This window comes from Heterodontus francisci, chromosome 3 (assembly GCF_036365525.1).
Source record: "Heterodontus francisci isolate sHetFra1 chromosome 3, sHetFra1.hap1, whole genome shotgun sequence".
Lineage (NCBI taxonomy): Eukaryota > Metazoa > Chordata > Chondrichthyes > Heterodontiformes > Heterodontidae > Heterodontus > Heterodontus francisci.
In genome coordinates, this window is record NC_090373.1 from 36,874,656 (window position 1) to 36,899,746 (window position 25,091).

General features: G+C 48.3%; 1 pseudogene; it reads right to left on the reverse strand.

Moving 5' to 3' along the window:
- The window catches only part of LOC137352174 (uncharacterized), a 296,154-nt pseudogene that overhangs the window by 113,075 nt on the left and 157,988 nt on the right, over positions 1-25,091 (reverse strand).

Sequence of the window (25,091 nt, forward strand, 5' to 3'; positions counted from 1 at the left end):
TTAGCAATGTGTGCAGTTCCCAAGCTCTGTCCATTCGCACTGTGCACAGTTCCCATGCTCTGTCCATTCGCAATGTGCGCGGTTCCCAGGTTCTGTCCATTAGCAATGTGTGCAGTTCCCAAGCTCTGTCCATTCGCACTATGCACAGTTCCCATGCTCTGTCCATTCGCAATGTGCGCGGTTCCCAGGTTCTGTCCATTCGCAAAGTGCACAGTTCCCAAGTTCTGCCCATTAGCACTGTGTGCAGTTCCCAAGCTCTGTCCATTAGCAATGCATGCAGATCTCAAGCTCTGTCCATTAGCAATGTGTGCAGTTCCCAAGCTCTGTCCATTAGCAATGTGTGCAGATCTCAAGCTCTGTCCATTAGCAATGTATGCAGTTCCCAAGCTCAGTCCATTCGCAATGTGCACAGTTCCCAAGCTCTTTCCATTAGCACTGTGTGCAGTTCCCAAGCTCTGTCCATTCGCAATGTGTGCAGTTCCCAAGCTCTGTCCATTCGCAATGTGCACAGTTCCCAAGCTCTGCCCATTAGCAATGTATGCTGTTCCCAAGTTATGTCCATTAGCAATGTGCACAGTTCCCAAGCTCTGTCCATTAGCAATGAGTGCAGTTCCCAAGCTCTGCCCATTAGCAATGTGCACAGTTCCCAAGCTCTGTCCATTAGCAATGTGCACAGTTCCCAAGCTCTGTCCATTCGCAGTGTGCACAGTTCCCAAGTTCTGACCATTAGCACTGGACATAGTTCCCAAGCTCTGCCCATTAGCACTGTGCACAGTTCCCAAGCTCTGTCCATTAGCAATGTGTGCAGTTCCCAAGCTCTGCCCATTAGCAATGTGCACAGTTCCCAAGCTCTGTCCAGTAGCAATGTGTGCAGTTCCCAAGCTCTGCCCATTAGCACTGTGCACAGTTCCCAGGTTCTGTCCATTAGCACTGTGCACAGTTCCCAAGCTCTGCCCATTAGCAATGTGTGCAGTTCCCAAGTTCTGCCCATTAGCACAGTGCACTGTTCCCAGGTTCTGTCTATTAGCAATGTGCACAGTTCCAAAGCTCCGCCCATTAGCAATGTGCACTGTTCCCAAGCTCTGTCCATTAGCAATGTGCACAGTTCCCAAGCTCTGTCCATTGGCAATGTGCACAGTTCCCAAGCTCTGCCCATTAGCAATGAGTGCAATTCCCAAGCTCTGCCCATTAGCAATGTGCAGTTCCCAGTTTTTGGCCATTAGCAATGCGCACAGTTCCCAAGCTCTGTCCATTAGCAACGTGCACAGTTCCCAAGCTCTGTCCATGAGCAATGTGCACAGTTCCCAAGCTCTGCCCATTAGCAATGTGTGCAGTTCCCAAGCTCTGCCAATTCGCACTGTGCACAGTTCCCAAGCTCTGCCCATTAGCAATGTGCGCAGTTCCCAAGCTCTGCCCATTAGCAATGTGCACAGTTCCCAGGTTCTGTCCATTAGCAATGTGCACAGTTCCCAGGTTCTGTCCATTAGCAATGTGCACAATTCCCAGGTTCTGTCCATGAGCAATGTGCGCAGTTCCCAGGTTCGGTCCATTAGCAATGTGCACAGTTCCCAAGCTCTGTCCATTAGCAATATGCACAGTTCCCAGGTTTTGTCCATTAGCAATGTGTGCAGGACCCAAGCTCTGTCCATTAGCAATATGCACAGTTCCCAGTTTCTGTCCATTAGCAATGTGTGCAGTTCCCAAGTTTCAGTCCATTAGCACTGTGTGAAGGTCTCAGCTTCTGTCCATTAGCAATGTGTGCAGTTCCCAAGCTCTGTCCATTCGCAATGTGCGCGGTTCCCAGGTTCTGTCCATTAGCAATGTGTGCAGTTCCCAAGCTCTGTCCATTCGCACTATGCACAGTTCCCATGCTCTGTCCATTCGCAATGTGCGCGGTTCCCAGGTTCTGTCCATTAGCAATGTGCACAGTTCACAGGTTGTGTCCATGAACAATGTGCGCAGTTCCCAAGCTATGTCCATTAGCAATGTGTGCAGTACCCAGTTTCTGTCCATTAGCAATGTGCAAAGCTCCCAGGTTCTGTCCATTAGCAATGTGCGCAGTTCCCAAGCTCTGTCCATTAGCAATGTGTGCATTTCCCAAGCTCTGTCCATTCGCAATGTGTGCAGTTACCAAGCTCTGTCCATTAGCAATGTGTGCAGTTCCCAGGTTCTGTCCATTAGCAATGTGTGCAGTTCCCAAGTTCTGACCATTCGCAATGTGTGCAGTTTTCAAGCTCTGTCCATTAGCAATGTGTGCAGTTCCCAGGTTCTGTCCATTAGCACTGTGTGCAGTTCCCAGGTTCTGTCCATTAGCAATGTGTGCATTTCCCAAGCTCTGTCCATTCGCAATGTGTGCAGTTACCAAGCTCTGACCATTGGCAATGTGTGCAGTTCCCAAGCTCTGTCCTGTAGAACTGTGTGCAGTTCTCTGGTTCTGTCCAATAGCAATGTGTGCACTTGCCAAGCTCTGTCCATTCACAATGTGTGCAGTTCCCAAGTTCTGACCATTAGCAATATGTGCATTTCCCAAGCTCTGTCCATTCGCACTGTGTGCAGTTCCCAGGTACTAACAAAGATAATTACAGCACAGGAACAGGCCCTTCGGCCCTCCAAGCCTGCGCCGATCCAGATCCTCTCTCTAAACATGTCGCCTATTTTCTAAGGTTCTGTATCTCTTTTCTTCCTGCCCATTCATGTATCTGTCTAGATACATCTTAAAAGAATCCATCGTGCCCGCATCTACCACCTCCGCTGGCAATGCGTTCCAGGTGCCCACCACCCTCTGCGTAAAGAACTTTCCACGCATATCCCCCCTAAACTTTTCCCCTTTCACTTTGAACTCGTGTCCTCTAGTAATTGAAACCCCCACTCTGGGAAAAAGCCTCTTGCTATCCACCCTGTCTATACCTCTCATGATTTTGTACACCTCAATCAGGTCCCCCCTCAACCTCCGTCTTTCTAATGAAAATAATCCTAATCTGCTCAACCTCTCTTCATAGCTAGCGCCCTCCATACCAGGCAACATCCTTGTGAACCTCCTCTGCACCCTCTCCAAAGCATCCACATCCTTTTGATAATGTGGCGACCAGAACTGTACGCAGTATTCCAAATGTGGCCGAACCAAAGTCCTATACAACTGTAACATGACCTGCCAACTCTTGTACTCAATGCCCCGTCCGATGAAGGAAAGCATGCCGTATGCCTTCTTGACCACTCTATTTACCTGCGTTGCCACCTTCAGGGAACAGTGGACCTGAACACCCAAATCTCTCTGGACATCAATTTTCCCCAGGACTTTTCCATTTACTGTATAGTTCACTCTTGAATTGGATCTTCCAAAATGCATCACCTCGCATTTGCCCTGATTGAACTCCATCTGCCATTTCTCTGCCCAACTCTCCAATCTATCTATATTCTGCTGTATTCTCTGACAGTCCCCTTCACTATCTGCTACTCCACCAATCTTAGTGTCGTCTGCAAATTTGCTAATCAGTCCACCTATACTTTCCTCCAAATCATTAATGTATATCACAAACAACAGTGGTCCCAGCACGGATCCCTGTGGAACACCACTGGTCACACGTCTCCATTTTGAGAAACTCCCTTCTACTGCTACTCTCTGTCTCCTGTTGCCCAGCCAGTTCTTTATCCATCGAGCTAGTACACCTTGGACCCCAAGCGCCTTCACTTTCTCCATCAGCCTGCCATGGGGAACCTTATCAAACGCCTTACTGAAGTCCATGTATATGACATCGACAGCCCTTCCCTCATCAATCAACTTTGTCACTTCCTCAAAGAATTCTATTAAGTTGGTAAGACATGACCTTCCCTGCACAAAACCATGTTGCCTATCACTGATGAGCCCATTTTCTTCCAAATGGGAATAGATCCTATCCCTCAGTATCTTCTCCAGCAGCTTCCCTACCACTGACGTCAGGCTCACCGGTCTATAATTACCTGGATTATCCCTGCTACCCTTCTTAAACAAGGGGACAACATTAGCAATTCTCCAGTCCTCCGGGACCTCACCCGTGTTTAAGGATGCTGCAAATATATCTGTTAAGGCCCCAGCTATTTCCTCTCTCGCTTCCCTCAGTAACCTGGGATAGATCCCATCCGGACCTGGGGACTTGTCCACCTTAATGCCCTTTAGAATACCCAACACTTCCTCCCTCCTTATGCCGACTTGACCTAGAGTAATCAAACATCTGTTCCTAACCTCAACATCCGTCATGTCCCTCTCCTCGGTGAATACCGATGCAAAGTACTCGTTTAGAATCTCACCCATTTTCTCTGAGTCCAAGCATAACATTCCTCCTTTGTCCTTTAGTGGGCCAATCCTTTCTCTCGTTACCCTCTTTCTCCTTATATATGAATAAAAGGCTTTGGGATTTTCCTTAATCCTGTTTGCTAAAGATATTTCATGACCCCTTTTAGCCCTCTTAATTCCTCGTTTCAGATTGGTCCTACATTCCCGATATTCTTTCAAAGCTTCGTCTTTCATCAGCCGCCTAGACCTTATGTATGCTTCCTTTTTCCTCTTAGCTAGTCTCACAATTTCACCTGTCATCCATGGTTCCCTAATCTTGCCATTTCTATCCCTCATTTTCACAGGAACATGTCTCTCCTGCACGCTAATCAACCTCTCTTTAAAAGCCTCCCACATATCACATGTGGATTTACCTTCAAACAGCTGCTCCCAATCTACATTTCCCAGCTCCTGCCGAATTTTGGTATAGTTGGCATTCCCCCAATTTAGCACTCTTCCTTTAGGACCACTCTCGTCTTTGTCCATGAGTATTTTAAAGCTTACGGAATTGTGATCACTATTCCCAAAGTAGTCCCCTACTGAAACTTCAACAACCTGGCCGGGCTCATTCCCCAACACCAGGTCCAGTATGGCCCCTTCCCGAGTTGGACTATTTACATACTGCTCTAGAAAACCCTCCTGGATGCTCCTTACAAATTCTGCTCCATCTGGACCTCTAACACTAAGCGAATCCCAGTCAATGTTGGGAAAATTAAAATCTCCCATCACCACCACCCTGTTGCTCCTACATCTTTCCATAATCTGTTTACATATTTGTACCTCTATCTCACGCTCGCTGTTGGGAGGCCTGTAGTACAGCCCCAACATTGTTACCGCACCCTTCCTATTTCTGAGTTCTGTCCATATTGCCTCACTGCTCGAGTCCTCCATAGTGCCCTCCTTCAGCACAGCTGTGATATCCTCTTTGACCAGTAATGCAACTCCTCCACCCCTTTTACCTCCCTCTCTATCCCGCCTGAAGCATCGATATCCTGGGATATTTAGTTGCCAATCATGCCCTTCCCTCAACCAAGTCTCAGTAATAGCAATAACATCATACTCCCAGGTACCAATCCAAGCCCTAAGTTCATCTGCCTTACCAACTACACTTCTTGCATTAAAACAAATGCACCTCAGACCACCAGTCCCTTTATATTCATCATCTGCTCCATGCCTGCTCTTCCCCTTAGTCACACTGACTTCATTATCTAGTTCCTTACAGGCTTTTGTTACTACTGTCTATTAGCAATGTGTGCAGTTCCCAAGCTCTGTCCATTAGCACTGTGTGCAGTTCCCAGGTTCTGTCAATTAGCAATCTGCACAGTTCCCAAGCTCTGTCCATTTGCAATGTGCACAGTTCCCAAGCTCTGTCCATTTGCAATGTGTGCAGTTCCCAAGCTCTGTCCATTAGCAATGTGCACAGTTCCTAAGCTCTGTCCATTCGCAATGTGCACAGTTCCCAAGCTCTTTCCATGAGCACTGTGTGCAATTCCCAAGCTCTTTCCATTAGCACTGTGTGCAGTTCCCAAGCTCTGTCCATTCGCAATGTGTGCAGTTCCCAAGCTCTGTCCATTAGCAATGTGCACAGTTCCCAAGCTCTGTCCATTCGCAAAGTGCACAGTTCCCAAGTTCTGCCCATTAGCACTGTGTGCAGTTCCCAAGCTCTGTCCATTAGCAATGCATGCAGATCTCAAGCTCTGTCCATTAGCAATGTGTGCAGTTCCCAAGCTCTGTCCATTGGCAATGTGTGCAGATCTCAAGCTCTGTCCATTAGCAATGTATGCAGTTCCCAAGCTCAGTCCATTCGCAATGTGCACAGTTCCCAAGCTCTTTCCATTAGCACTGTGTGCAGTTCCCAAGCTCTGTCCATTCGCAATGTGTGCAGTTCCCAAGCTCTGTCCATTCGCAATGTGCACAGTTCCCAAGCTTTGCCCATTAGCAATGTGTGCAGTTCCCAAGTTATGTCCATTAGCAATGTGCACAGTTCCCAAGCTCTGTCCATTAGCAATGAGTGCAGTTCCCAAGCTCTACCCATTAGCAATGTGCACAGTTCCCAAGCTCTGTCCATTAGCAATGTGCACAGTTCCCAAGCTCTGTCCATTCGCAGTGTGCACAGTTCCCAAGTTCTGACCATTAGCACTGGACATAGTTCCCAAGCTCTGTCCATTAGCAATGTGTGCAGTTCCCAAGCTCTGCCCATTAGCAATGTGCACAGTTCCCAAGCTCTGTCCAGTAGCAATGTGTGCAGTTCCCAAGCTCTGCCCATTAGCACTGTGCACAGTTCCCAGGTTCTGTCCATTAGCACTGTGCACAGTTCCCAAGCTCTGCCCATTAGCAATGTGTGCAGTTCCCAAGTTCTGCCCATTGGCAATGTGCACAGTTCCCAAGCTCTGCCGATTAACAAAGTGCGCAGTTCCGAAGCTCTGCCCATTAGCCATGTGCACAGTTCCCAAGCTCTGCCCATTAGCAATGTGTGCAATTCCCAAGCTCTGCCCATTAGCAATGTGCAGTTCCCAGTTTTTGGCCATTAGCAATGCGCACAGTTCCCAAGCTCTGTCCATTAGCAACGTTCACAGTTCCCAAGCTCTGTCCATGAGCAATGTGCACAGTTCCCAAGCTCTGCCCATTAGCAATGTGTGCAGTTCCCAAGCTCTGCCCATTCGCACTGTGCACAGTTCCCAAGCTCTGCCCATTAGCAATGTGCGCAGTTCCCAAGCTCTGCCCATTAGCAATGTGCACAGTTCCCAGGTTCTGTCCATTAGCAATGTGCACAGATCCCAGGTTCTGTCCATTAGCAATGTGCACAGTACCCAGGTTCTGTCCATTAGCAATGTGCACAATTCCCAGGTTCTGTCCATTAGCAATGTGCACAATTCCCAGGTTCTGTCCATTAGCAATGTGCGCAGTTCCCAGGTTCAGTCCATCAGCAATATGCACAGTTCCCAGGTTCTGTCCATTAGCAATGTGCTCAGTTCCCAAGCTCTGTCCATTAGCAATGTGTGCAGGACCCAAGCTCTGTCCATTAGCAATATGCACAGTTCCCAGGTTCCGTCCATTAGCAATGTGTGCAGTTCCCAGGTTCAGTCCATGAGCACTGTGTGAAGGTCTCAGCTTCTGTCCATTAGCAATGTGTGCAGTTCCCAAGCTCTGTCCATTCGCACTGTGCACAGTTCCCATGCTCTGTCCATTCGCAATGTGCGCGGTTCCCAGGTTCTGTCCATTAGCAATGTGTGCAGTTCCCAAGCTCTGTCCATTCGCACTATGCACAGTTCCCATGCTCTGTCCATTCGCAATGTGCGCGGTTCCCAGGTTCTGTCCATTAGCAATGTGCACAGTTCCCAGGTTGTGTCCATGAGCAATGTGCGCAGTTCCCAAGCTATGTCCATTAGCAATGTGTGCAGTACCCAGTTTCTGTCCATTAGCAATGTGCAAAGCTCCCAGGTTCTGTCCATTAGCAATGTGCGCAGTTCCCAAGCTCTGTCCATTAGCAATGTGTGCAGTTCCCAAGTTCTGACCATTCGCAATGTGTGCAGTTTTCAAGCTCTGTCCATTAGCAATGTGTGCAGTTCCCAGGTTCTGTCCATTAGCACTGTGTGCAGTTCCCAGGTTCTGTCCATTTGCAATGTGTGCATTTCCCAAGCTCTGTCCATTCGCAATGTGTGCAGTTACCAAGCACTGACCATTGGCAATGTGTGCAGTTCCCAAGCTCTGTCCTGTAGAACTGTGTGCAGTTCCCAAGTTCTGCCCATTAGCACTGTGCACAGTTCCAAAGCTCCGCCCATTAGCAATGTGCACTGTTCCCAAGCTCTGTCCATTAGCAATGTGCACAGTTCCCAAGCTCTGTCCATTGGCAATGTGCACAGTTCCCAAGCTCTGCCGATTAACAAAGTGCGCAGTTCCGAAGCTCTGCCCATTAGCCATGTGCACAGTTCCCAAGCTCTGCCCATTAGCAATGTGTGCAATTCCCAAGCTCTGCCCATTAGCAATGTGCAGTTCCCAGTTTTTGGCCATTAGCAATGCGCACAGTTCCCAAGCTCTGTCCATTAGCAACGTGCACAGTTCCCAAGTTCTGTCCATGAGCAATGTGCACAGTTCCCAAGTTCTGCCCATTAGCAATGTGCACAGTTCCCAAGCTCTGCCCATTAGCAATGTGTGCAGTTCCCAAGCTCTGCCCATTCGCACTGTGCACAGTTCCCAAGCTCTGCCCATTAGCAATGTGCGCAGTTCCCAAGCTCTGCCCATTAGCAATGTGCACAGTTCCCAGGTTCTGTCCATTAGCAATGTGCACAGTTCCCAGGTTCTGTCCATTAGCAATGCGCACAATTCCCAGGTTCTGTCCATTAGCAACGTGCACAGTTCCCAAGCTCTGTCCATGAGCAATGTGCACAGTTCCCAAGTTCTGCCCATTAGCAATGTGCACAGTTCCCAAGCTCTGCCCATTAGCAATGTGTGCAGTTCCCAAGCTCTGCCCATTCGCACTGTGCACAGTTCCCAAGCTCTGCCCATTAGCAATGTGCGCAGTTCCCAAGCTCTGCCCATTAGCAATGTGCACAGTTCCCAGGTTCTGTCCATTAGCAATGTGCACAGTTCCCAGGTTCTGTCCATTAGCAATGTGCACAGATCCCAGGTTCTGTCCATTAGCAATGTGCACAGTTCCCAGGTTCTGTCCATTAGCAATGTGCACAGTTCCCAAGCTCTGTCCATTAGCAATATGCACAGTTCCCAGGTTTTGTCCATTAGCAATGTGTGCAGGACCCAAGCTCTGTCCATTAGCAATATGCACAGTTCCCAGGTTCTGTCCATTAGCAATGTGTGCAGTTCCCAGGTTCAGTCCATTAGCACTGTGTGAAGGTCTCAGCTTCTGTCCATTAGCAATGTGTGCAGTTCCCAAGCTCTGTCCATTCGCACTGTGCACAGTTCCCATGCTCTGTCCATTCGCAATGTGCGCGGTTCCCAGGTTCTGTCCATTAGCAATGTGTGCAGTTCCCAAGCTCTGTCCATTCGCACTATGCACAGTTCCCATGCTCTGTCCATTCGCAATGTGCGCGGTTGCCAGGTTCTGTCCATTAGCAATGTGCACAGTTCCCAGGTTGTGTCCATGAGCAATGTGCGCCGTTCGCAAGCTATGTCCATTAGCAATGTGTGCAGTACCCAGTTTCTGTCCATTAGCAATGTGCAAAGCTCCCAGGTTCTGTCCATTAGCAATGTGCGCAGTTCCCAAGCTCTGTCCATTAGCAATGTGTGCAGTTCCCAAGTTCTGACCATTCGCAATGTGTGCAGTTTTCAAGCTCTGTCCATTAGCAATGTGTGCAGTTCCCAGGTTCTGTCCATTAGCACTGTGTGCAGTTCCCAGGTTCTGTCCATTAGCAATGTATGCATTTCCCAAGCTCTGTCCATTCGCAATGTGTGCAGTTACCAAGCTCTGACCATTGGCAATGTGTGCAGTTCCCAAACTCTGTCCTGTAGAACTGTGTGCAGTTCTCTGGTTCTGTCCAATAGCAATGTGTGCACTTGCCAAGCTCTGTCCATTCGCAATGTGTGCAGTTCCCAATTTCTGACCATTAGCAATATGTGCATTTCCCAAGCTCTGTCCATTCGCACTGTGTGCAGTTCCCAGGTACTGTCTATTAGCAATGTGTGCAGTTCCCAAGCTCTGTCCATTAGCACTGTGTGCAGTTCCCAGGTTCTGTCAATTAGCAATCTGCACAGTTCCCAAGCTCTGTCCATTCGCAATGTGCACAGTTCCCAAGCTCTGTCCATTTGCAATGTGTGCAGTTCCCAAGCTCTGTCCATTAGCAATGTGCACAGTTCCTAAGCTCTGTCCATTCGCAATGTGCACAGTTCCCAAGCTCTTTCCATGAGCACTGTGTGCAATTCCCAACCTCAGTCCATTAGCCATGTGCACAGTTCCCAGGTTCTGTCCATTAGCAAAGTGCGCACTTCCCAAGCTATGTCCATTAGCAATGTGTGCCGTTCCCAAGCTCTGTCCATTAGCAATGTGTGCAGTTCCCAAGTTCTGACCATTCGCAATGTGCGCAGTTCCCAAGCTCTGTCCATTCGCACTGTGTGCAGTTCCCAGGTTCAGTCCATTAGCACTGTGTTAAGTTCCCAGGTTCTGTCCATTAGCAATGTGTGCAGTTGCCAAGCTCTGTCCATTAGCAATGTGTGCGGTTCCCAGGTTCTGTCCATTAGCAATGTGTGCAGTTCCCAAGCTCTGACCATTAGCAATGAGTGCAGTTCCCAAGCTCTGTCCTTTAGAACTGTGTGCAATTAACAAGCTCTGTCCATTCGCACTGTGTGCAGTTCCGAAGCTCTCTCCATTCGCACTGTGTGCAGTTCCCAAGCTGTCCCTTAGCACTTTGTGCAGTCCCAGGTTCTGTCCATTAGCACTGTGTGAAGGTCTCAGGTTCTGTTCATTAGCAATGTGTGCAGTTCCCAATCTCTGTCCATTCGCACTGTGCACAGTTCCCATGCTCTGTCCATTCGCAATGTGCGCGGTTCCCAAGTTCTGTCCATTAGCAATGTGTGCGGTTCCCAGTTTCTGTCCATTCGCAATGTGCGCGGTTCCCAGCTTCAGTCCAATAGCAATGTGTGCAGTTCCCAGGCTCTGTCCATTTGCAATGTGCGAAGTTCCCAAGCTCTGTCCATTAGCACTGTGTGCAGTTCCCAGGTTCTGTCCATTAGCACAGTGTGCAGTTCCCAAGCTCTGTCCATTAGCAATGTGTGCAGTTCCCAGGTTCTGTCCATTAGCACAGTGTGCAGTTCCCAAGCTCTGTCCATTAGCAATGTGCACAGTTCCCAAGCTCTGTCCATTAGCAATGTGTGCAGTTCCCAGGTTCTGTCCATTAGCAATGTGTGCAGTTCCCAGGTTCTGTCCATTAGCACAGTGTGCAGTTCCCAAGCTCTGTCCATTAGCAATGTGTGCAGTTCCCAGGTTCTGTCCATTAGCACAGTGTGCAGTTCCCAAGCTCTGTCCATTAGCACTGCGTGCAGTTCCCAGTTTCTGTCCATTAGCAATGTGTGCAGTTCCCAAGCTCTGTCCAATCGCACTGTGCGCAGTTCCCAAGCTCTGTTCATTCGCACTGTGTGCAGCTCTCAGGTTCTGTCCATTAGCAATGTGTGCAGTTCCCAGGTTCTGTCCATTAGCAATGAGCACAGTTCCCAAGCTCTATCCATTACCAATGTGTGCAGTTCCCAGGTTCTGTCTATTAGCAATGTGTGCAGTTCCCAAGCTCTGTCCATTAGCACTGTGTGCAGTTCCCAGGTTCTGTCCATTAGCAATGTGCACAGTTCCCAACCTCAGTCCATTAGCCATGTGCACAGTTCCCAGGTTCTGTCCATTAGCAATGTGCGCAGTTCCCAAGCTATGTCCATTAGCAATGTGTGCAGTTCCCAGGTTCTGTCCATTAGCAATGTGCACAGCTCCCAGGTTCTGTCCATTAGCAATGTGCACAGTTCCCAGGTTGTGTCCATGAGCAATGTGCGCAGTTCCCAAGCTATGTCCATTCGCAATGTGTGCAGTACCCAAGCTCTGTCCATTCGCACTGTGCACAGTTCCCATGCTCTGTCCATTCGCAATGTGCGCCGTTCCCAGGTTCTGTCCATTAGCAATGTGTGCAGTTCCCAGGTTCAGTCCATTAGCACTGTGTGCAGTTCCCAAGCTCTGTCCATTCGCACTGTGCACAGTTCCCATGCTCTGTCCATTCGCAATGTGCGCAGTTCCCAGGTTCTGTCCATTAGCAATGTGTGCAGTTCCCAAGCTCTGTCCATTCACACTATGCACAGTTCCCATGCTCTGTCCATTCGCAATGTGCGCGGTTCCCAGGTTCTGTCTATTAGCAATGTGTGCAGTTCCCAAGCTCTGTCCATTCACACTATGCACAGTTCCCATGCTCTGTCCATTCGCAATGTGCGCGGTTCCCAGGTTCTGACCATTAGCAATATGTGCATTTCCCAAGCTCTGTCCATTCGCACTGTGTGCAGTTCCCAGGTTCTGTCTATTAGCAATGTGTGCAGTTCCCAAACTCTGTCCATTAGCACTGTGTGCAGTTCCCAGGTTCTGTCCATTAGCAACGTGCACAGTTCCCAACCTCAGTCCATTAGCCATGTGCACAGTTCCCAGGTTCTGTCCATTAGCAATGTGCGCAGTTCCCAAGCTATGTCCATTAGCAATGTGTGCAGTTCCCAGGTTCTGTCCATTAGCAATGTGCACAGCTCCCAGGTTCTGTCCATTAGCAATGTGCACAGTTCCCAGGTTGTGTCCATGAGCAATGTGCGCAGTTCCCAAGCTATGTCCATTCGCACTGTGTGCAGTTCCCAGGTTCAGTCCATTAGCACTGTGTGAAGTTCTCAGGTTCTGTCCATTAGCAATGTGTGCAGTTCCCAAGCTCTGTCCATTAGCAATGTGTGCGGTTCCCAGGTTCTGTCCATTAGCAATGTGTGCAGTTCCCAAGCTCTGACCATTAGCAATGAGTGCAGTTCCCAAGCTCTGTCCTTTAGAACTGTGTGCAATTAACAAGCTCTGTCCATTAGCACTGTGTGCAGTTCCCAAGCTCTCTGCATTCGCACTGTGTGCAGTTCGCAAGCTGTCCCTTAGCACTGTGTGCAGTCCCAGGTTCTGTCCATTAGCACTGTGTGAAGGTCTCAGGTTCTGTCCATTAGCAATGTGTGCAGTTCCCAAGCTCTGTCCACTCGCACTGTGCACAGTTCCCATGCTCTGTCCATTCGCAATGTGCGCGGTTCCCAGGTTCTGTCCATTAGCAATGTGTGCAGTTCCCAGGTTCTGTCCATTCGCAATGTGCGCGGTTCCCAGGTTCTGTCCATTAGCAATGTGCACAGTTCCCAGGTTGTGTCCATGAGCAATGTGCGCAGTTCCCAAGCTATGTCCATTAGCAATGTGTGCAGTACCCAGTTTCTGTCCATTAGCAATGTGCAAAGCTCCCAGGTTCTGTCCATTAGCAATGTGCGCAGTTCCCAAGCTCTGTCCATTAGCAATGTGTGCAGTTCCCAGGTTCTGACCATTCGCAATGTGTGCAGTTTTCAAGCTCTGTCCATTAGCAATGTGTGCAGTTCCCAGGTTCTGCCCATTAGCGCTGTGTGCAGTTCCCAGGTTCTGTCCATTCGCAATGTATGCAGTTCCCAAGCTCTGACCATTGGCAATGTGTGCAGTTCCCAAGCTCTGTCCTGTAGAACTGTGTGCAGTTCTCTGGTTCTGTCCAATAGCAATGTGTGCACTTGCCAAGCTCTGTCCATTCGCAATGTGTGCAGTTCCCAAGTTCTGACCATTAGCAATATATGCATTTCCCAAGCTCTGTCCATTCGCACTGTGTGCAGTTCCCAGGTTCTGTCTATTAGCAATGTGTGCAGTTCCCAAACTCTGTCCATTAGCACTGTGTGCAGTTCCCAGGTTCTGTCCATTAGCAACGTGCACAGTTCCCAACCTCAGTCCATTAGCCATGTGCACAGTTCCCAGGTTCTGTCCATTAGCAATGTGCACAGTTCCCAAGCTATGTCCATTAGCAATGTGTGCAGTTCCCAGGTTCTGTCCATTAGCAATGTGCACAGCTCCCAGGTTCTGTCCATTAGCAATGTGCACAGTTCCCAGGTTGTGTCCATGAGCAATGTGCGCAGTTCCCAAGCTATGTCCATCAGCAATGTGTGCAGTACCCAGTTTCTGTCCATTAGCAATGTGCAAATCTCCCAGGTTCTGTCCATTAGCAATGTGCGCAGTTCCCAAGCTCTGTCCATTAGCAATGTGTGCAGTTCCCAAGTACTGACCATTAGCAATATGTGCATTTCCCAAGCTCTGTCCATTCGCACTGTGTGCAGTTCCCAGGTTCTGTCTATTAGCAATGTGTGCAGTTCCCAAGCTCTGTCCATTCGCACTGTGTGCAGTTCCCAGGTTCTGTCCATTAGCAATGTGCACAGTACCCAACCTCAGTCCATTAGCCATGTGCACAGTTCACATGTTCTGTCCAATAGCAATGTGTGCACTTCCCAAGCTCTGTCCATTAGCACTGTGTGCAGTTCCCAGGTTCTGTCCATTCGCACTGTGTGCAGTTCTCAGGTTCTGTTCATTAGCAATGTGTGCAGTTCCCAGGCTCTGTCCATTCGCACTGTGTGCAGTTCCCAAGCTGTCCATTTGCACTATGTGCAGTTCCCAGGTTCAGTCCATTAGCACTGTGTGAAGTTCCCAGGTTCTGTCCATTAGCACTGTGTGCAGTTCCCAAGCTCTGTCCATTAGCACTGTGTGCGGTTCCCAGGTTCTGTCCATCAGCAATGTGTGCAGTTCCCAAGCTCTGACCATTAGCAATGTGTGCAGTTCCCAAGCTCTGTCCTTTAGAACTGTGTGCAATTAACAAGCTCTGTCCATTCGCACTGTGTGCACTTCCCAAGCTCTGTCCATTCGCACTGAGTGCAGTTCTCAGGTTCTGTCCATTAGCAATGTGTGCAGTTCCCAAGCTCTGTCCATTTGCACTGTGTGCAGTTCCCAAGCTGTCCATTAGCACTGTGTGCAGTCCCAGGTTCTGTCCATTAGCACTGTGTGAAGGTCTCAGGTTCTGTCCATTAGCGATGCGTGCAGTTCCCAAGCTCTGTCCATTCGCACTGTGCACAGTTCCCATGCTCTGTCTATTCGCAATGTGCGCGGTTCCCAGGTTCTGTCCATTACAAATGTGTGCAGTTCCCAGGTTCTGTCCATTCGCAATGTGCGCGGTTCCCAGCTTCTGTCCAATAGCAATGTGTGCAGTTCCCAGGCTCTGTCCATTTGCAATGTGTGCAGTTCCCAAGCTCTGTCCATTAGCACTGTGTGCAGTTCCAAAGCTCTGTCCATTAGCAATGTGTGCAGTTCCCAGTTTCTGTCCATTAGCACTGCGTGCAGTTCCCAGGTTCTGTCCTTTAGCAATGTGTGCAGTTCCCAAGCTCTGTCCAATCGCACTGTGTGCAGTTCCCAGGTTCTGTCCATTCGCACAGTGTGCAGTTCCCAGGTTCTGTCCATTAGCAATGTGTGCAGTTCCCAGGTTCTGTCCATTAGCAATGAGCACAGTTCCCAAGCTCTATCCATTACCAATGTGTGCAGTTCCCAAGCTCTGTCCATGAGAAATGTGTGCAGTTCCCTGGTTCTGTCAGTTTGCAATATGTGCATTTCCCAAGCTCTGTCCATTCGCACTGTGTGCAGTTCCCAGGTTCTGTCTGTTAGCAATGTGTGCAGTTCCCAAGCTCTGTCCATTAGCACTGTGTGCAGTTCCCAGGTTCTGTCCATTAGCAATGTTTGCAGTTCCCAAGCTCTGTCCATTAGCAATGTGTGCAGTTCCCAAGTTCTGACCATTCGCAATGTGTGCAGTTTTCAAGCTCTGTCCATTAGCAATGTGTGCAGTTCCCAGGTTCTGTCCATTAGCACTGTGTGCAGTTCCCAGGTTCTGTCCATTAGCAATGTATGCATTTCCCAAGCTCTGTCCATTCGCAATGTGTGCAGTTACCAAGCTCTGACCATTGGCAATGTGTGCAGTTCCCAAACTCTGTCCTGTAGAACTGTGTGCAGTTCTCTGGTTCTGTCCAATAGCAATGTGTGCACTTGCCAAGCTCTGTCCATTCGCAATGTGTGCAGTTCCCAATTTCTGACCATTAGCAATATGTGCATTTCCCAAGCTCTGTCCATTCGCACTGTGTGCAGTTCCCAGGTATTGTCTATTAGCAATGTGTGCAGTTCCCAAGCTCTGTCCATTAGCACTGTGTGCAGTTCCCAGGTTCTGTCAATTAGCAATCTGCACAGTTCCCAAGCTCTGTCCATTCGCAATGTGCACAGTTCCCAAGCTCTGTCCATTTGCAATGTGTGCAGTTCCCAAGCTCTGTCCATTAGCAATGTGCACAGTTCCTAAGCTCTGTCCATTCGCAATGTGCACAGTTCCCAAGCTCTTTCCATGAGCACTGTGTGCAATTCCCAACCTCAGTCCATTAGCCATGTGCACAGTTCCCAGGTTCTGTCCATTAGCAAAGTGCGCACTTCCCAAGCTATGTCCATTAGCAATGTGTGCCGTTCCCAAGCTCTGTCCATTAGCAATGTGTGCAGTTCCCAAGTTCTGACCATTCGCAATGTGCGCAGTTCCCAAGCTCTGTCCATTCGCACTGTGTGCAGTTCCCAGGTTCAGTCCATTAGCACTGTGTTAAGTTCCCAGGTTCTGTCCATTAGCAATGTGTGCAGTTGCCAAGCTCTGTCCATTAGCAATGTGTGCGGTTCCCAGGTTCTGTCCATTAGCAATGTGTGCAGTTCCCAAGCTCTGACCATTAGCAATGAGTGCAGTTCCCAAGCTCTGTCCTTTAGAACTGTGTGCAATTAACAAGCTCTGTCCATTCGCACTGTGTGCAGTTCCGAAGCTCTCTTCATTCGCACTGTGTGCAGTTCCCAAGCTGTCCCTTAGCATTTTGTGCAGTCCCAGGTTCTGTCCATTAGCACTGTGTGAAGGTCTCAGGTTCTGTTCATTAGCAATGTGTGCAGTTCCCAATCTCTGTCCATTCGCACTGTGCACAGTTCCCATGCTCTGTCCATTCGCAATGTGCGCGGTTCCCAAGTTCTGTCCATTAGCAATGTGTGCGGTTCCCAGTTTCTGTCCATTCGCAATGTGCGCGGTTCCCAGCTTCAGTCCAATAGCAATGTGTGCAGTTCCCAGGCTCTGTCCATTTGCAATGTGCGAAGTTCCCAAGCTCTGTCCATTAGCACTGTGTGCAGTTCCCAGGTTCTGTCCATTAGCACAGTGTGCAGTTCCCAAGCTCTGTCCATTAGCAATGTGTGCAGTTCCCAGGTTCTGTCCATTAGCACAGTGTGCAGTTCCCAAGCTCTGTCCATTAGCAATGTGCACAGTTCCCAAGCTCTGTCCATTAGCAATGTGTGCAGTTCCCAGGTTCTGTCCATTAGCAATGTGTGCAGTTCCCAGGTTCTGTCCATTAGCACAGTGTGCAGTTCCCAAGCTCTGTCCATTAGCAATGTGTGCAGTTCCCAGGTTCTGTCCATTAGCACAGTGTGCAGTTCCCAAGCTCTGTCCATTAGCACTGCGTGCAGTTCCCAGTTTCTGTCCATTAGCAATGTGTGCAGTTCCCAAGCTCTGTCCAATCGCACTGTGCGCAGTTCCCAAGCTCTGTTCATTCGCACTGTGTGCAGCTCTCAGGTTCTGTCCATTAGCAATGTGTGCAGTTCCCAGGTTCTGTCCATTAGCAATGAGCACAGTTCCCAAGCTCTATCCATTACCAATGTGTGCAGTTCCCAGGTTCTGTCTATTAGCAATGTGTGCAGTTCCCAAGCTCTGTCCATTAGCACTGTGTGCAGTTCCCAGGTTCTGTCCATTAGCAATGTGCACAGTTCCCAACCTCAGTCCATTAGCCATGTGCACAGTTCCCAGGTTCTGTCCATTAGCAATGTGCGCAGTTCCCAAGCTATGTCCATTAGCAATGTGTGCAGTTCCCAGGTTCTGTCCATTAGCAATGTGCACAGCTCCCAGGTTCTGTCCATTAGCAATGTGCACAGTTCCCAGGTTGTGTCCATGAGCAATGTGCGCAGTTCCCAAGCTATGTCCATTCGCAATGTGTGCAGTACCCAGTTTCTGTCCATTAACAATGTGCAAAGCTCCCAGGTTCTGTCCATTAGCAATGTGCGCAGTTCCCAAGCTCTGTCCATTAGCAATGTGTGCAGTTCCCAAGCTCTGTCCATTCGCACTGTGCACAGTTCCCATGCTCTGTCCATTCGCAATGTGCGCCGTTCCCAGGTTCTGTCCATTAGCAATGTGTGCAGTTCCCAGGTTCAGTCCATTAGCACTGTGTGCAGTTCCCAAGCTCTGTCCATTCGCACTGTGCACAGTTCCCATGCTCTGTCCATTCGCAATGTGCGCAGTTCCCAGGTTCTGTCCATTAGCAATGTGTGCAGTTCCCAAGCTCTGTCCATTCACACTATGCACAGTTCCCATGCTCTGTCCATTCGCAATGTGCGCGGTTCCCAGGTTCTGTCTATTAGCAATGTGTGCAGTTCCCAAGCTCTGTCCATTCACACTATGCACAGTTCCCATGCTCTGTCCATTCGCAATGTGCGCGGTTCCCAGGTTCTGACCATTAGCAATATGTGCATTTCCCAAGCTCTGTCCATTCGCACTGTGTGCAGTTCCCAGGTTCTGTCTATTAGCAATGTGTGCAGTTCCCAAACTCTGTCCATTAGCACTGTGTGCAGTTCCCAGGTTCTGTCCATTAGCAACGTGCACAGTTCCCAACCTCAGTCCATTAGCCATGTGCACAGTTCCCAGGTTCTGTCCATTAGCAATGTGCGCAGTTCCCAAGCTATGTCCATTAGCAATGTGTGCAGTTCCCAGGTTCTGTCCATTAGCAATGTGCACAGCTCCCAGGTTCTGTCCATTAGCAATGTGCACAGTTCCCAGGTTGTGTCCATGAGCAATGTGCGCAGTTCCCAAGCTATGTCCATTCGCACTGTGTGCAGTTCCCAGGTTCAGTCCATTAGCACTGTGTGAAGTTCTCAGGTTCTGTCCATTAGCAATGTGTGCAGTTCCCAAGCACTGTCCATTAGCAATGTGTGCGGTTCCCAGGTTCTGTCCATTAGCAATGTGTGCAGTTCCCAAGCTCTGACCATTAGCAATGAGTGCAGTTCCCAAGCTCTGTCCTTTAGAACTGTGTGCAATTAACAAGCTCTGTCCATTAGCACTGTGTGCAGTTCCCAAGCTCTCTGCATTCGCACTGTGTGCAGTTCGCAAGCTGTCCCTTAGCACTGTGTGCAGTCCCAGGTTCTGTCCATTAGCACTGTGTGAAGGTCTCAGGTTCTGTCCATTAGCAATGTGTGCAGTTCCCAAGCTCTGTCCACTCGCACTGTGCACAGTTCCCATGCTCTGTCCATTCGCAATGTGCGCGGTTCCCAGGTTCTGTCCATTAGCAATGTGTGCAGTTCCCAGGTTCTGTCCATTCGCAATGTGCGCGGTTCCCAGGTTCTGTCCATTAGCAATGTGCACAGTTCCCAGGTTGTGTCCATGAGCAATGTGCGCAGTTCCCAAGCTATGTCCATTAGCAATGTGTGCAGTACCCAGTTTCTGTCCATTAGCAATGTGCAAAGCTCCCAGGTTCTGTCCATTAGCAATGTGCGCAGTTCCCAAGCTCTGTCCATTAGCAATGTGCGCAGTTCCCAAGCTCTGTCCATTAGCAATGTGTGCAGTTCCCAGGTTCTGACCATTCGCAATGTGTGCAGTTTTCAAGCTCTGTCCATTAGCAATGTGTGCAGTTCCCAGGTTCTGCCCATTAGCGCTGTGTGCAGTTCCCAGGTTCTGTCCATTCGCAATGTGTGCAGTTCCCAAGCTCTGACCATTGGCAATGTGTGCAGTTCCCAAGCTCTGTCCTGTAGAACTGTGTGCAGTTCTCTGGTTCTGTCCAATAGCAATGTGTGCACTTGCCAAGCTCTGTCCATTCGCAATGTGTGCAGTTCCCAAGTTCTGACCATTAGCAATATATGCATTTCCCAAGCTCAGTCCATTCGCACTGTGTGCAGTTCCCAGGTTCTGTCTATTAGCAATGTGTGCAGTTCCCAAACTCTGTCCATTAGCACTGTGTGCAGTTCCCAGGTTCTGTCCATTAGCAACGTGCACAGTTCCCAACCTCAGTCCATTAGCCATGTGCACAGTTCCCAGGTTCTGTCCATTAGCAATGTGCACAGTTCCCAAGCTATGTCCATTAGCAATGTGTGCAGTTCCCAGGTTCTGTCCATTAGCAATGTGCACAGCTCCCAGGTTCTGTCCATTAGCAATGTGCACAGTTCCCAGGTTGTGTCCATGAGCAATGTGCGCAGTTCCCAAGCTATGTCCATCAGCAATGTGTGCAGTACCCAGTTTCTGTCCATTAGCAATGTGCAAATCTCCCAGGTTCTGTCCATTAGCAATGTGCGCAGTTCCCAAGCTCTGTCCATTAGCAATGTGTGCAGTTCCCAAGTACTGACCATTAGCAATATGTGCATTTCCCAAGCTCTGTCCATTCGCACTGTGTGCAGTTCCCAGGTTCTGTCTATTAGCAATGTGTGCAGTTCCCAAGCTCTGTCCATTCGCACTGTGTGCAGTTCCCAGGTTCTGTCCATTAGCAATGTGCACAGTACCCAACCTCAGTCCATTAGCCATGTGCACAGTTCACATGTTCTGTCCAATAGCAATGTGTGCACTTCCCAAGCTCTGTCCATTAGCACTGTGTGCAGTTCCCAGGTTCTGTCCATTCGCACTGTGTGCAGTTCTCAGGTTCTGTTCATTAGCAATGTGTGCAGTTCCCAGGCTCTGTCCATTCGCACTGTGTGCAGTTCCCAAGCTGTCCATTTGCACTATGTGCAGTTCCCAGGTTCAGTCCATTAGCACTGTGTGAAGTTCCCAGGTTCTGTCCATTAGCACTGTGTGCAGTTCCCAAGCTCTGTCCATTAGCAATGTGTGCAGTTCCCAAGCTCTGTCCTTTAGCAATGTGTGCACTTCCCAAGCTCTGTCCATTAGCACTGTGTGCAGTTCCCAGGTTCTGTCCATTCGCACTGTGTGCAGTTCTCAGGTTCTGTTCATTAGCAATGTGTGCAGTTCCCAGGCTCTGTCCATTCGCACTGTGTGCAGTTCCCAAGCTGTCCATTTGCACTATGTGCAGTTCCCAGGTTCAGTCCATTAGCACTGTGTGAAGTTCCCAGGTTCTGTCCATTAGCACTGTGTGCAGTTCCCAAGCTCTGTCCATTAGCACTGTGTGCGGTTCCCAGGTTCTGTCCATCAGCAATGTGTGCAGTTCCCAAGCTCTGACCATTAGCAATGTGTGCAGTTCCCAAGCTCTGTCCTTTAGAACTGTGTGCAATTAACAAGCTCTGTCCATTCGCACTGTGTGCACTTCCCAAGCTCTGTCCATTCGCACTGAGTGCAGTTCTCAGGTTCTGTCCATTAGCAATGTGTGCAGTTCCCAAGCTCTGTCCATTTGCACTGTGTGCAGTTCCCAAGCTGTCCATTAGCACTGTGTGCAGTCCCAGGTTCTGTCCATTAGCACTGTGTGAAGGTCTCAGGTTCTGTCCATTAGCGATGCGTGCAGTTCCCAAGCTCTGTCCATTCGCACTGTGCACAGTTCCCATGCTCTGTCTATTCGCAATGTGCGCGGTTCCCAGGTTCTGTCCATTAGCAATGTGTGCAGTTCCCAGGTTCTGTCCATTCGCAATGTGCGCGGTTCCCAGCTTCTGTCCAATAGCAATGTGTGCAGTTCCCAGGCTCTGTCCATTTGCAATGTGTGCAGTTCCCAAGCTCTGTCCATTAGCACTGTGTGCAGTTCCAAAGCTCTGTCCATTAGCAATGTGTGCAGTTCCCAGTTTCTGTCCATTAGCACTGCGTGCAGTTCCCAGGTTCTGTCCTTTAGCAATGTGTGCAGTTCCCAAGCTCTGTCCAATCGCACTGTGTGCAGTTCCCAGGTTCTGTCCATTCGCACAGTGTGCAGTTCCCAGGTTCTGTCCATTAGCAATGTGTGCAGTTCCCAGGTTCTGTCCATTAGCAATGAGCACAGTTCCCAAGCTCTATCCATTACCAATGTGTGCAGTTCCCAAGCTCTGTCCATGAGAAATGTGTGCAGTTCCCTGGTTCTGTCAGTTTGCAATATGTGCATTTCCCAAGCTCTGTCCATTCGCACTGTGTGCAGTTCCCAGGTTCTGTCTGTTAGCAATGTGTGCGGTTCCCAAGCTCTGTCCATTAGCACTGTGTGCAGTTCCCAGGTTCTGTCCATTAGCAATGTTTGCAGTTCCCAAGCTCTGTCCATTAGCAATGTGTGCAGTTCCCAAGCTCTGTCCATTGGCAATGTGTGCAGTTCCCAAGCTCTGTCCATTGCCAATGTGTGCAGTTCCCAAGCTCTGTCCATTCGCACTGTGTGCAGTTCCCAAGCTCTGTCCATTCGCACTGTGTGCTGTTCCCAAGCTCTGTCCATTTGCACTGTGTGCAGTTCCCAAGCTCTGTCCATTAGCACTGTGTGCAGTTCCCAGGTTCTGTCCATTAGCAATGTGCACAGTTCCCAGGTTCTGTCCATTAGCACTGTGTGCAGATCCCAGGTTCTCTCCATTAGCAATGTGTGCAGTTCCCAAGCTCTGTCCATTCGCACTGTGTGCAGTTCCCAGGTTCTGTCCATTAGCAATGTGTCAGTTCCCAGGTTCTGTCCATTAGCACTGTGTGCAGATCCCAGGTTCTCTCCATTAGCAATGTGTGCAGTTCCCAAGCTCTGTCCATTAGCACTGTGTGCACTTCCCAGGTTCTGTCCATTAGCAATGTGTGCAGTTCCCAGGTTCTGTCCATTCGCACTGTGTGCAGTTGCCAAGCTCTGTCCATTAGCAATGTGTGCAGATCCCAGGTTCTCTGCATTAACACTGTGCACTGTTCCAAGTAATATGCCTTAACACTGCACTCTTCCCAAATAATGTCCATTAACACTGCACTCTTCCCAAATAATGTCCATTAATACAGTGCTTGGTCCCCAAGTAATATCATTTAACACTGTGATCTGTCCTCAACTAAACACTGTGCATTGTTCCCAAATAATTTTCATTTACCTTGTAAACAGCTCCCAAATGTTGACACGTTGGAAGGAAGGAGATAAGTTGAAAATGAAGGGAAATGTTAGTTGGGATGTATGATAATCTATGCCATTAAATTAGAAGACAAAGGCTTTGATCACATCAGCTATTGATTAAATTAGAAGCTCAATAGCTCATTAACCACTGGCTGAAACTGGGAGCGGCTGAGACTGCCAAGTGTAGCACTAATAGAAGAGAGGGTGATGCACCATAAAAACAATGCATAAACTTTTAATCATTTACAGAGTTAAGGGAAATAAGTGAGAAGTTTGAATGTATAAAAAGGGATGAATGAATTAAAGCTATGGTACACTCTGAACAGCTTGTGCCTGTTCATTGCACTAAAACATTGAAAAAAAGTCAGGACAAGAAACAAGGACCAAGTCTGCCTATCATTTTATCCGGCAGATTTAACTTCATGGAACTTCATCAAGTAATGTTCATTGAGTAAGTTCACTAATACTGTCGATTAACTATGTGTAATGTTCCCGTGTAATGTCCATTAATACTGTGCACTGCCCACAGGTAACATTTAATCTCACTGTGCTCAGATACCAAGTAGTTCAATTAAAATTTTCAATTCTGGAATAAAGCAATTTTAAAGGAAGTAAATAACTGAACGTGAGTGAATAAAAATATGCTTCTCTTGCCTGAAAGAATGGTTCTTGCAAAGTCCCATCCACTTTCTGCTCAACATCTTGTAATAACGGGGCCTTTGATTCGCCCCCTGCTACTTTTGTTCCAATAGAGCTACTCTTGTCATCAGCAAAAGGATCTGGAGACAAACTTAACAAAGGTAATGTTTTTGCTGAAAGGTTGACTTCTGCTTTGTTTTCTCTTGAAAAGCATTCATTGTCAGTTCCATCTGAATCTGCTAAGAACACAAGCTCAGCTTTGAAAATCCCCTGTAGCGGTGCAGCTTCTTCAGCAGCCACAGACTCATTATTAAACCAGCTCTGGCTTATATCCATGTGTTGCCTTGGAGCTCCTCCACCAATGGTGCCTTTCGTTGTAACATCTGCAGAGAGCATTTCTTCGGTGATATGTAAAGGCTGCAAGACAAGTTTTCAACAGGTTTGTTTTCTTTCCCCAGTTACAGATGATAATATTTATTACACAATGAGTACACAGTGCACAACAGTAATAGTACATAAAAGATACCAATTTAAAGGGACGGGATAGTTCAAGTACAAACTAGATATATTCCTTTGAAGGGAAAAGATAGAGCATCTAAACCTAATGCAAAGGAAATAAAAGTTTAAATAAAACAGAAAAAAAGAGGTTTAGGACAAATTTCTGAAGCAAGATGCAGTAACTAGCCAGAAGATTATGAAAAGTGCAGGAGGGAATTGAAATACATTATACAGGAGGCAAAGACAGGTTATGAGAAAAGATCAGCAAGCAACATTAAATTGAATGCTAAAACATTTTACAAATATATAAAGTGTAAGAAATTAGCTAGGGAAAATGTTGGGCCTATTAACGATCCAAAGGGAAATCTTCATGTAGAGATAGAGGACTTAGCTGAAGTATTAAATGAATGTAGCTGTCTTCACAAAGGAAGTGGATGATGTGAAGATTACACTTAAAGAGGAGACGCAAGTTATGGTCAGGATAGTAATAGATAGAGAAGATGGACTAAAAAGATTAGCATTACTGAAACTGGATAAGTCACCTGATCCACATGGAATTCATCCTAGGTTGTTGAAAGAAGCAAAGGTAGAAATAGCAGAGGCATTGGCCACAATCTTTTACTCCTCATTTGATACAGGAGACACGCTGGAGGACTGGAGGATTGGTAATGTTATGTCACTATTCAAGAAAGGGAGAGGGATGAACCTGGAAACCTAACATCGGTGGTGGGGAAATTATTGGAAACCATTATTAGCAATAAAATAAACTTTCATTTGGAAAGGCATGGGTTAATCAAGGAGCGCCAGCATGGATTTGCAAAAGGCAAATCATGGCTGACTAACAATTAAATTCTTTGATGCTGTAACAGAGAATGGTAATCAAGGTAGTGCAGTAGATGTTGGATATATGGACTTTCAGAAGGCATTCGACAAAGTGCCACAGAGAAGGCTTATTAAGAAGATGGAAGTCCATGGAATTAAGGGGAAAGTGGCAGTATGGATACAAAATTAGCTCAGTGACAGGGAGCAGAGTGTGTTGGTGGTGGATGGATGTTTTTCAGAA